This window comes from Coturnix japonica, chromosome 5 (assembly GCF_001577835.2).
Source record: "Coturnix japonica isolate 7356 chromosome 5, Coturnix japonica 2.1, whole genome shotgun sequence".
Lineage (NCBI taxonomy): Eukaryota > Metazoa > Chordata > Aves > Galliformes > Phasianidae > Coturnix > Coturnix japonica.
The window spans coordinates 53187988-53200732 of record NC_029520.1 but is presented as its reverse complement, the minus strand read 5'-3'; the positions used below and the strand labels follow the sequence as shown (position 1 = coordinate 53200732).

General features: G+C 44.6%; 1 long non-coding RNA gene across 1 annotated transcript in view; it reads left to right on the top strand.

The window, feature by feature from the left end:
* Positions 1–12745, top strand: part of LOC107315492 — a 129930-nt gene that overhangs the window by 97743 nt on the left and 19442 nt on the right. Inside the window, exon 5 of the long non-coding RNA XR_004307344.1 lies at positions 10370–10501. This is a non-coding gene — a long non-coding RNA (uncharacterized LOC107315492). The remainder of the gene's footprint in view (positions 1–10369; positions 10502–12745) is intronic.

Here is a 12745-nt window from a genome sequence, read left to right as displayed (position 1 = left end):
TTTCCTTTTTCCACGTTTGCCACATTGTTGCATAGGGTTGTGGGTGTAAAACTGCAAGCCAGGTAGCTGGGGAACAATGTAAACTGAGTGGGTTTGCTGGTGTTTGGGAGTGTGGAGCTTCATTTTGGAGCTAGCATTTGGGATTTCTCCTGCATCAGCTGGGAACAGCCTTGTTGACTTGCAAGGCTGCCATGAAAATCATTTGCTTGAATTTTTTCACTTGTTCATTTGCTTTTCCTTAAAGTTCCTGAGTTTTAGGGAACCTTTCCAACCATACTGAGGCTTCCATAGAGAATATGGTGAAAGTCTGAGATTATCTTCTGTATTCCTCACATGAACTTCTTATTCTTCAAGGGAAGCAGAAAAAGGTAGGAAAGTGGGCCTGCACTTTTGGGGATGAATGAAGGAGAAGAGTGATGCAGAGCTATAAGTTACATATAACCATCATTAGTTATTCCACAGCTGCATCCTTCTCTGTTTAAATCAACTTACTGAGAAGTTAAGGTAAGTCCATTTCATCGCTAAAGCAGGTTTTTAAAGTTTGCTTCAGATGCATTACATATCGTTTTGTTTTTTTTTTAAGGACAGCTTTTCAATCCTGGTTCTCCAAAGAGGTTTAGCTTTGTGGCCTGCATTAAAATACATGAGCACTCAGACCTGACAGAGCTGATGCTCTCAGGAGAGCTGGTGGGATAATTTTCTGTCGCATCTGTTATCAGATGGCTCAGTGGCTGCCGATACCCAACAAAAACAGCATAAGAAAAGATACTTCCTCATTTTAAAACAACAAGTAGGAAAACATTGAGGAAAAGGATTTTCATTTTCCTCTACATTTTTCAGGGGAAAATAAATAGTTTCCTGAATAGCTCCAGCTTTAAATAGTTCCTTTAACTGTCTTGGTTTGTCGGGTCAAGAATATGGCCAGCGAGGATTGTTGGGTTCTTTTGCTGTTATTTTTTAAGCAGGCACACGCTCACAGAGATTAGCCATGGACAGAGGTGCGCGCTGAGAAGCTCTGAGGCATGCCTAGATTTGGCAGACACAACTTTAGCCACTACAGAGCTTCAAACTACAAAGCAGTTCTGTCAGCTATAGAAAGCCAAAGGTATTTTTAAAAAAATCTGATATTTTAAGTGTACAGAAGCCAGCACACAGCTGGCCAAACCTTCAGAGGTGCACTTCAGCTTTTAGAACGGTCACATCAGAGCCCCAAGCTGGGGGCCTTTGGGTGCTACCAAACTTCAGATATTAAGATCAGTTTCTGGGCCAGGGCACCAAAGTTTGTTACAACACTTATTTATTACCAGTCTCATATAACTCATTCCCGGTAAACAATGCAGGTTTTATTATGTGTAAGTAATAGGAGACCTTTGCTGTTTTTCCACTAACAAACATGCCACGGGTAATTATTCCTGTATTAAAACGACATGTGGACATATTTGCGACATGCAACAGTTCCATTTCTTTGAAGAGCAGCATTATTCTAAACAAAGTTAGCCACCATTTATTTCGAGGGGCTCTTGCGTCTCTGTGTTCGAAACCCTCTGCGGCTTTCCTCGTCTATTTGATAATCATTAACATGTTCCGTCGTTAACCTTCAAGAAGCTCTGCTTGAAACTTTATATGCAGCTTTTCAAACATTTGTCTTGCATTGCAGACTGTGGTTTGCTGGGGCTGTTTTTATAATCACTGGTGGTAAAATCAGGAAGATGAAAAATGGGTGTGTATTGAAAAGCAGTGTATCCAGCATTCTAGGTCTTAAATTAGAGTGATGAGCATAAACACTGCAAACAGAGCTTTTTCAACTCGATTGCAATTATATTTGAAATTACCTACAATTACCAGTGACCATCTCAAAGCTAGAAATTAACTTTGTAGGCTCTTCTCCAGATGGATCAGCTGTTAAACGTGCCGTCTCGTGCAGCTGAATGGAGGGGAGGAAAAAGAGGGAAGAGATGCCAGAATGGCAGCCATGCTCACTTGTAGCTGAAACTCGTGCTGTTTGCCTGTCATGGAAGCGCATGCTTTCTCTTTCAGTTAAAAAGTTATACCACTTTTTGAGTTGTAGTTTGGGAAACTGTGGCTTTGCTGACATCTGTGGGCTTTAACCTTGGAAGCCAGTGCAGAAACTGTGCAAGTTAACAGTCAGCTGACATAGAGACCCCTATCCTTCCAAACAGACAATCCTCCATATCCCCTGTCCTGGCTGCTGTGCAGTTTGCAGAATCACAAGTGTAGAGGTGAATTAATGCAAGCAGGAGAATGTCTCTGAATGCCCTTCCCTGGCTCTCACTTGGGTCCATGGTGAGTTCCCTTCTTATGTGCAGCTTGGCGAGCTCTGCTGCTGGAAAGCAGACTGTCCTTGTCTCCCTCCCCATGTCAAGTCCTGAGCAAAAGGTTATGCTTATGGCACATCTACTTACTGCCTGAGCAGCTAGAAAGGAGGATTTTCTAATTCCTGCTCTGCCTGATGAATTCCTGCTGTTCAACTGGTCTTTATAGTTCATTTGACTAACTTTAAACCCGCTTCTTACATGGTCGCTGTGGGTAGAGACGTTCAGACTCTTCTCCCTCTTCCTCTGGAATCCATTGGGGCACATTGGTGTTGCCATGGCTCCATGACTGTCGTGGGCTTGCTGATTTTCGGCTGGTGGAGCAGAGGGAGGTATTTTGCTCAAAGCATCTCAGAAATGCTTGTGATTTCAGTTTTCAACATGACTCCAAGCTGGGGAATGAGAACGTGCCAGGAGTGTCAGTGACAGCTTTAGAAATGGATTGTTTGCATAAACTTGAAAACAGTACAAGCATAAATGTATTTCCTTTGTTTAACTTTTCACTCTTGTTTACTCGTCCCTGCTTCTAAAAGGCTTTGCAAGTAAACTCTGCAAATCTTTAAGTTCTGCAGCCATTACTGGGGGCTGGGCGTTGTGGGACCGCTCCTCGGGCCTGCTGTGAGCCGAGGCGCCGGGTAGGGCAGTGAGGCTGGGATCCACAAACCACCCAAACCAGCCATCCAATTTCACCTCAGGTCAGTCCCAGAACATCATCTGCAGCCCTCGGGGTTTGTTGATACCTGAAGGCCAGCATCCATCCCTTTGGTGCTGGTAGTGCTGGTAGTGAGCCTCAGCCCCTTCTAACCATAGTAAACAGAGGCTTTCAGTGGCTTCTACTTTTCTTTGTGAAGGAAAATCTGCCTATACTGCAAGGTTTGAAAGGAAATAGCTGTTTTTCAGTCCCATGTTTTATACCAACGAAGTGTAGATGAAGGCCTGGTCTATACATGTTGATGGGGGAGAAAATCCAGGGCTCCTGCTGTGTCAGTTCTTCCCACTTTCATCTAGTCCGTCCCCTCGTTAAACCTGCACATACATGTTCTCTCTGCATGAATGTGAATTCTGGGTGCTGGTACTGGTGGATGATCCTCACCTCCTATCGCGTCTGCATGGGTTCGTGGGGCTGCAGATACAAAACCCAGGGCCCAGCACTGCAGGGAAGGAGAGGAGCAAACAGCAGGCAAGCCTCTGGCTTTGGGGGTCCCAATTAAATGGGAAAGGCCCTGGCTTCACCATCCCATGGCTGCACATATGGCTGGGCCTGGCATGTAGGGACGTGGCTTAGTGGGCATGGTGGAGATGGGCTGATGGTTGGACTTGATCTTAGAGTCTTTTTCCAACCTTAATGATTCTGTGCATGTATTTCCTGTGGCTGCCGCTCACCTGTGGGAAGAAAGCTTGAAAGCCAGTTTAGACAGAAGCGTTAGGGCCCTGTGCGTGCCCTGTGTGGCTTTTAAAACCAGGGCAGAGGAGAAGCAGCTGTAGTTGTGCTCTGGAGCATAAAGAACACTGTTTTATAGCTGGTGGCTCTTCCAGGACTTGCAGACAACCCCTGTGGGGTCTCTAAAAGTCAATGAAGAAAATTGTCAGTAGGCTCAGATTCACTCTGCGGGAGTCCAGGCCTGCAAGTGAGTGTTTGCAGGGGCTGTGCAGTTCTGGTGTGCTGGACACGACTTGCTCAAGGAAATAAACCTGCTATTGCAGCTAAGGCTCTGCACAAGCGTGCACAAGTGCCAGATTTTCTTCGTTTTCCAAAACATTGGTGCATTAATTAATTAATTAAGCCCAAATCAGCTAAAAAATAGCAGGCAGCTGGACTTCTATTTAAATAAATAGGAATAAAGTGGACATTTGTGGATCTTGTCTCTGCCAGCCTATTTAGGCAAAAAAAGTGTGTGAGAATCAGAACAGTTTTCTCAGTGTGCATGCATGGAGACTGGCATGAAATCTGCCTCAGCCCAGTCCTTCAGGAGCTACCACATGTCTGATTTGTCACAGAGTTTTGTGCTTAATGAGAGAGAGTCTGCAGTGTAACAACAGATTCATCTGCACTTTTTCATCATTGTTTTTAGCCTGATTTCCGAGGGGAAAAGAAAGATCTATGCAGTCGTGCTCAGACTATTCTGGTGTGTGTGTCCCTGTCGCCGCTTCTTGCCCCATCGCTCTCTACCTATAAGCCAATTTCACTCTAATCTGAGAGAATCCAGTTGGATATTAGGAAAAATTTCTTCTCAGAAAGAGTGGGCAGGTCCTGGGACAGGCTGCCCTGGAGGGTGATGGAGTCACTGTCCCTGGAGGTGTCTGAGAACAGTGGAGATGTGGTACTGGGGAACACAGTCAGTGGGCATGGTGGGAATGAGCTGGGGTTGGGCATGGTGATCTCAGCGGGCTTTTCCAATGTGAATGATTCGATGATAATCTCAAAAGTAATCAACTTTAACAGGATTGATGCAAATATATTGCTAGGCATTGGGAAGAGATCTAATTACTCCTCCTAGCACTGGGAAATCTAGGCTCAACCCTTATTAGACATCAGCAGCCTGTCATCCACAAGACAGCACTGTAAAGGGACCCAGACTTCCTGAGGCCCAGAGCTCACACAGCTGCTCCTTCTCTTATGCATGAGCTGCCCTGGAGAGAGGCAATCACCCCACAAGTGGATCTGCAGACACTGCGGGGCAGGCAGTCCTCTTGTGTGAGTGTCCTCAGCAAGGTCAGACTAATGACAGGTCTGTGGGACTGCTCGTGCCAGTAGGCACCCACCGCTGTGCGAGCTCTTGTCCTCAGGAAATGAATACTCCTACCTGCCTCTTGTCCTATTTGTAGAGCTGTGACTACTCACTATTGCTCAATCTTGCAGGAAATCATTATCTGCTGGCAACATTTTGCTTCTCTGAAATTGTCTCTTACAACAAAATGAGCCCTGCAGTCCTCTCACTACCACAGGTTTCAGCTGATGTCATTACCTTACCCTTTTCTTTCAAAGATTGCAGAATTACCAACAGTGCCCATTCAGAACAAAGCCCTTGGAGCAAAATATTAACCCAGTTCATATACTCAGGAAGATGTTTGTGCTTCCACTACCCTACGGACAGCAGGGAGGATCTTACACATCTGTAATGCACGTGGTTGCCCTGGATCTTTTCCTCAACTCCCAACCCAAATAGCTGGGGTGGGCTGGATGCTCAGCAGCATTCAGACTTTGGTAAGCCTCTAACTCTGCTCACTCTCACAGGCTGCTGCCTTCTCTGCTAGATGACAGCTCCAAAAGACCAGCTTTGTCTAAGCTTGGGTTGTGCACAAGAAGGTAGGAATCCCAGTTGCTATCAGAAAGCTCAGTAGCTGTCAGTGCTCAAGAAGGGTAATTAATGTAGGCCCCCATCTCATCTTTGTGCAGGAAAGCACTTAAGCATGTGCTTAAAATTAAGTGTGCTGCTGACTGGAGGCCTTGGACAATAAATATGCTACTGGAAAAGTATCTGGACCATACAATTGTCTGCCTAAGAGCCCTGTTACTCCTTCTTCAGTTCTGATGTAAATCACATCTCTCAAAAGCCACAGTTGTGGTAAAAGTCTGATTTTGATAGGCGTTGTGTATTACAGCTATTGCTGATTTTAAATGAACGTATACATTCTCAGTACATCTGCAAAAGAGACGTAGCTTGCCTCCTTTCAGTGGTTTAGTGTTGGGGTTTTTTTTGAGAAGTTTCTCTTTGAACTACCCATCTGCGGGCTTTTTCTTTTTACTGTCTGTGTGGCCATCCTGCAATTACCTGTGGGTTTATGATCCTTCTCAAGAGAACAAGTTGGTTGGATGGTCTGACGGGAAAGAAAGATGGGGGTGATAAAATGTGGCAGAGTATGATATCAGTTACAAGTGTTAAAGGAGTGTCCCTCCAGATTTACGCTGCTGTAGCTTTACTACAGGTCCTGCTCCATGATGTGCCATTGGAGTTTAGTCTGTTGGATAAAATTGCGCGGTCATTTTATGCCTTCATAACTGTAGTGAAGACAGACTGCCACGTGCATCTCATTGGCAAAACAAATGGAAGGTAAATCTGTGGGAGGGTGAAGAAAGAACTAAAACACGTTTTGAAAGGGTTTATGGCTGGCAGTCTGTTTCCTTAACCCCTGGTTCAGTGCTGGGCAGCAGTAAACAAGGAAGGAACCAAAGTTGCCTCTGAAACTGAAGGGATCGTGTAAAGAAAGGCTTCAATTCTCCAAAGAAGTGAAAGATTTTGGGAACCTGCTTGCAACACTCAGAAAGGACTGGGGAAGTTCAAGTGAATGGTCATGACCTCTTGGAAAACATGATTTCTGTAAGATGGAAGGCAAAGAGATCTCCACATCATCGTTTTCATGTGAGATGCATATTCATAAACACCATCTCTGATTATTCCTGTGCAATGTTCAGTTCTATGAAAACACTTGAAAATAAAGAGAGAAATTTAGGAGCTGAGGTGAGCACAGGGTGGTCAGTGTGAGTCAATGACATTGACAAATCTGAATCCAATGGAGAGCTTGGCACTAGATCAGCTATTTTCAATAATAAGTAGTGCAAGAGCACAATCAATCTATATTTGTGTTTACTATGTAATTACCATTGGCTCTGCATGCATATAATTAACAATTTGACATTGCATCCTGCTGGATTGACATCTGCAGAACTCAGAAACAGCTCATGATCTCCAAAGAGCGCTTTTGTTTCAGGTCAGACGTGATCCGATCGTTTAAATTAAAGAGATGTCAAACCACATGAAAAGTTCAGGACAGAAGGTAACCACACAGGACGTGGCATGTGAGCCAGGTAATCACAGCAGTGGAAGGAATGGCCACACCAACGAGCCCTCCTCCTCCTCTGTAGGCTTTGGAAAAAAATGCTCCTTTTTTTTGTTGTTTGTTTTTAATAGGAAATAAAAATTAGTAAATGCAACTCCTGGCTGCAAGGAAGCACAAATAAAGCAAAACAGATGTTCATTAGCTGATCACTTGCAATTTTTTTCCCCTCTCGTTCTTCATGGAGGAAAAGAAAATCCAGCATGTGGGAACTCGCCCGTTGAGAAAACATTTGGATCTTCAGTCATTTATCTGTTTCACCTCTGACTCGGTTCAGGCCTCCATTAAAAGGCAGGCGGGGTGCTATCAGAAAGAAAGGTCAGCGGGGATCACTTCAGATGCTTTTCAGCTGGGGTAACCCTGGAGGCTATCCTTGCTTTTGTGGGCATGGAGAGTCGGCTAAAAACAAAACAGAAAACCAAACAAAAATCCAGCGAGAGCAGCAGAGCTTTGAACTGCATCACTTGTGTTTGTCTTATTCCTAAATTACGGTGTCATTTTAGTACAGGGCTCGTTATAATCACATATGTACATCAGGAAGTGTGTTTATTGCAGCGATACCAATGAATCCCAACTGGCAAGCTGCTTATTTCCCGGTATTATCAAAGGAAAGTAACGTAGCCTTCCTTCCCTTTGGATTAATATATCATTTTCTTTTTCTCCCTGTTGAAGACAAGACAAAAATACGTGACACTTTGTACTGCAGCCAGTGGATTTTATCATTAGCAAAATGCTAGTACATAAAGTCAGCTATGTGTGTAAGCGTCAAGCTGTGTATCTCCTTTGTAGCAGTGTTATTACATTAGGTGAAATTAAAGAAACTCAGCCGGCACCTCTTTCATTACTAGTACTTGCTTCACGCTTTGACAGCATTAGTTTAACAGTGTTAATTTTAATACACAGTGGCATACTGGCATTACGCAGTTGGTTGAGCAGGTATAGGTTCTTGCCTACCAGACTTTACCAAAGCCATCTCCATCTTCTCTTTGTGTGGTATGAAAGCTGGCTCACTAGGAGGTGGTTTACTTAGGAGTGTTGGCCTGGGATCGTCCAAGTGGTCTTTGTCTGTAAGGGCTGGGCTTGGTTTGGGTTTTGTTTTCCTTTAATGAAGGTAGCACCAAACTTAGTGGTCGTTCTGGAAATGAGCCCCCCAGGCCAGCTGGCAGGAAGTTGCCTACATGGGGGAGTTTCTTTGAGGCCGGTGGATCCACCATTCCTGAGGAAAGCAGACATCAGAAGTCACAGTCAAAAGGAATAAGGTGGCAACCGGAATAAGCTGTGTGGGCCCAGGGAGAAGTTACGCCAAACCAGGATTAGATAGCTGGGCTTTCAAGGTGAGAGGCAATGGGATTTATCTATATGGACACCAGTAAATCATCTGATGTTGTGTATTTTGCTCATTTATCACCTAAATTAAAGGTTTCAACAGGCACTGCAAGACACTTTGAAGAACTGTTTGAGCGACAAGGAGTAGCATAAAAAGGAAAATACTTGGCTGGATATACAAGCACAGTTCTTGTAGGATTCATCTTGGGGACGGATCTTATTTAATATCTTCATGAATGACCTTGGCACAAAACACAGCATGTTGCTGAAGCCTGATGATGACACAAAGTTGGGAGGCGTGCCATGCGGAAAGAACTGGATGACCTTGAAGACCAAAGTAATAGAAACGAGATGGAATCCAGTAGTGCAAAATGCAAAGTCATGAGTTTAGGGAGTAATGAGAATTTCTACTATAAACTGGAGGCTCATCAGCTGTAAATGACAAAGGAGAAGAAACAGGTGTGGATCACTCTGTCACGGGATGAGGCTCTGGAAAAGGTATGTAAAACTTCAAATACAGCCTGGGAGATATTTCTTCCTGCAGAAGGTAGGTGGGCTGTTTTCCAGGAACAGGCAGAGCCTGGTTTGGCAGCCTGTGGACAATTCGGTTCCTCTTGTTCCTGAGGTGTGAGTTTGGCTCATGTGGAAAAGGATGGTGAAGGCGCTGAGAGAATGGAGAGCTTGTCATTTGAATGGAAGAGCTAAGATCTTATGGAAATGAAAGCTGAGGAAAAGGTTGATGGCTGTACATCTACACATCAGAGGAAAACAACAACACCCAAACAAGCTATTTAAGTTAAAGGACACAAGGCTAACCGGGTACAAATCGGCTATAAATACACTTTGCTGAAATCAGAAGGTGGTTTGTGACTACGCAGAGCAACGAGGCACTAAAACAGCCTCCAAGCAGGAGCTGGGGACAAATAACTCCTTGTTATAAGGACAAACTTGGCGTGTTTGTGGGAAAGGACTGTAACACCAGGGCTTTGGAGGTTGTGTCCTGGGAAGTGCTGAGCCTTGAATATCTTGGCTTTCAGTGGGATTTAGACCAGGAGTTGTATCAGAAGTCTTTTTAGGGCTAGTAATTACTCTAAATGGACAGGACCTTGTTTTCAAGGGGCTAAAGCTCATGATATCTGATAGGGGCAGTAAGCTGGTCAGGTCTCAGGGTGCTTTAGTATTTATTCAGATTTGTATAGTTACAGGTTGGTGGGAATCAGATTTTTTAATGTTTGGACATCCTTTAGTGTGTCTGCGATTAATCGGGTTCTATTAATGAGGGCTGCACTCTGCCCTGTGGTTTCTGTGTGTTGATTCTGAGTATAGTGTGTATCTTCTGTGTGTCTGCATTGGTTTATGTTCCTGGGCGTCTACATGACCTGATTAATACTCCTAGGTTAATGCAAATACAAACAGAGACCACAAAGGAAGGCCTGGCCAAAAATCGCATATTGCACAGTATATAACTGGTTCTCGCTGCATTTGTCGGGTAATATATTAACCCAGTAATGGTCAGGGAGTGCACTTGTTAGTCTTGTCACTGGTGCTAAAAACTGGAGTGGCAGTAACAGATAAACATCAGTATTGCTATTTTCAGCTGCTAGGCAAAAACAACTCCTTGTCTTTGCTGTATCCCATGTATCACAGATTCATAGAATAGCCTCGCAGGGCTGTTCAGGCTGTTTTCTGGTACCTTGCAGTTTGTTGCCACACAGTGAAAAGGAACTTGTGTGAATTTTGTTCCCATATTTCACTTCTCACGTCCTCCATTGTGAGCATTTCTATAGCGTAGCCCAGCACATCTGGCCACTTCTCATAGCCCTAGAGAATGCTTGTCAGTTTAACACTCAAGTCTCAATTCTTTGCTTTGCTAGCCAAAGTGCTGAGCTCCACAGACGGATCTGAAGGGATGGTTGATGCAAAGAGCAAATTTCACATAATGTGAAGGAAGGAAAGAACCAAAGAAAAATCTACCCATGGAAATGATGGAATCACCTTCCCTGCAGGTATCTGAGAGCTGAGGGGATGTGGCAGTGGGCATGGGGGGGTGGGCTGGGGTTGGGCTTGGGGATCTCGGAGGACTTTTCCAGCCTGAATAATTTGATAGCTCTGTGAAAAGCCAGAGAAGGTTTTTAGCCAACAACTTTGCACCCACTTGATCTGAAGTACGACTACTTAGCATTGTGGGCAAACACATTTATTTGGTAAATGACAATTGCAATGAGTTAATGGATACTCATGTTCCTCTCAGTGTATCTGGAGAGGAGGTGAAAGAGAGTGGATTAGGTAGTGGATCAGACTGGATGATTTTATGAGGCACAGCTCCTAAATGAAAAATCTGACAATAATCATTGAGCCTGGATGGTTCGGTCAACTGGCATCACCTTCCAACTTGCCCAGCCAAAGCTATCTGTGAGTAGGCCATGAATGTTTCTCAGTCCTTCCCTTACGGTTTCTTCTGTGTGAAGGACCTATTAGAAGCCTCCCTTGGAAAAGTTCAGGAGACACAAATTAAAAGAATGCTGTGTGTCCCTGATGAGGGATTGTTGACAAAGAAGAGCTAACTCCACAAGTCATTGAAGCAGCTCCTTGCAAAGATGTAAGATGTAGCATATCTGATATCTGGAAATCACCTTCATTGCTGAAAGACCACCACTTCCTTCCAGGAGACACAACAGAGGGCATGAAAAGGAACAGCGAGTCTCCAGTTCCTCAGGTTAAGAGAGGTGGGACAAGGAAGGCTTTTGCTGTGCTAAAGAGACCAGGGCTGCAGCAGCAGAGGGGGGCAGTGTATGCACTGCTCTCTTTGCCCAGGGCATGTTGGCTTTTCGTACAGGTTTTGATTGCACCCTTCATTAAAAGAGTCATTCCACCCTCCAAATTAGGTGGATTTCAGCACTGAAAGAATCCAGCCTGAGTCCCAGTTTATTTCTCCATAAAACATCTGTATTGTTCTTCTAGGATGGCTCTGCCAAATGAGTCCTCAATAAACTCCAAACCTGGCAATAGACAAAACACTCCAAAGCGCCTTTTTAATATGGAAAAGTATCCTGCAGTGTCGCAATCTTCCAGTGGAGACCACCCCCTACCCCTGAGAAACGCAGAGTAGCACCAGGCCCACAATTTGCCTGGGGTTGAGCAACAGAGTTGGGCCTTATGCTGGTTTACTCCATCCAGAGGATCTGCCCTCTAGTTTTTTCTTTATTTATTTTCTCATATTCTTTTCCCAAAGATCCGTAGCAGCTTTTTCCTTTTTATTTTCTTTTTTTCCTGTGGATAGAGGCTTTGCAAGTTTCTTCTTTTATTGTCGGCTCATTTGGCAGGAGCAGCCGAGCAACAAAAGTGTTTTATTTGGAAATAGTTGAGGGGGAAGTCGGCAGTGTCCGAGCTGCACGCTGATTGCGTGAGCTCTGGGAGGTTTTCACCTCTGCTTCTAGGCTGCACCAGACTGGGATTATCTCATTTGATTTCATTGGATCTGTGTGCAGCTACAAAGTGGGGGAAATGAGAGGTTGGTGAAGCTTGCCTTTGTGTCACAGTAGAAGCTTTTAGTTATTTGAGTGCTAAGTGCTCTCTCTCCCTTCACTCTCTGTGGACTGAATATCAGGCAAAATTCTACTTAGCTGATTTGAATCAATGAGTGGAATGTGACTTACACAGCTTATTTTCCTTCACAGAAGTGATCCTAAGAAGCACGGGGGAGATGCCTGTATTAGCTACGGGGTGAAAACACAGTGCGCGCGAGGCACTGATGGCTGAATCTCCTCCCTTTGTGCATCACACTCGCAAATGCTCACTCTTTTATGGCCAGCAAAAATACATGCTATCATTTTGATCTGCAGCATTGCCTATGCCTGTTGATTTCTATCCAAATCCATAAGACTCCTTCACAAAGGCTCCACTCGGCAGAGATTAAAGGCTTCACTCAGCAAAGACTCAAAATAAACCAGGAACAGCACTTGGTAATGCTGGCACATCTTTTCCCTTTTTCTTCCTTTCCCTTTCTCTGAGAACCGGTCAGTGCCGTGCTGAGGTCTGTCTGTCCTGAAGTCCATCTGTCCTGCTGTGCGAGGTGAGGCCCAACCAGAACAGCTCAGGGCCAGATTTCTAAGAATTCAGCACCTCCTGATGAGAGCCAAGTCAGGAAATCAGGGGTGATCTTCATGTGGCACGGGGAGCATCGGTGTTTCTGTGTTCACAGGGTGTTTGTGATGGTTCACCTGAGGCCAAGGAGGCCCTCAGTATCCAAA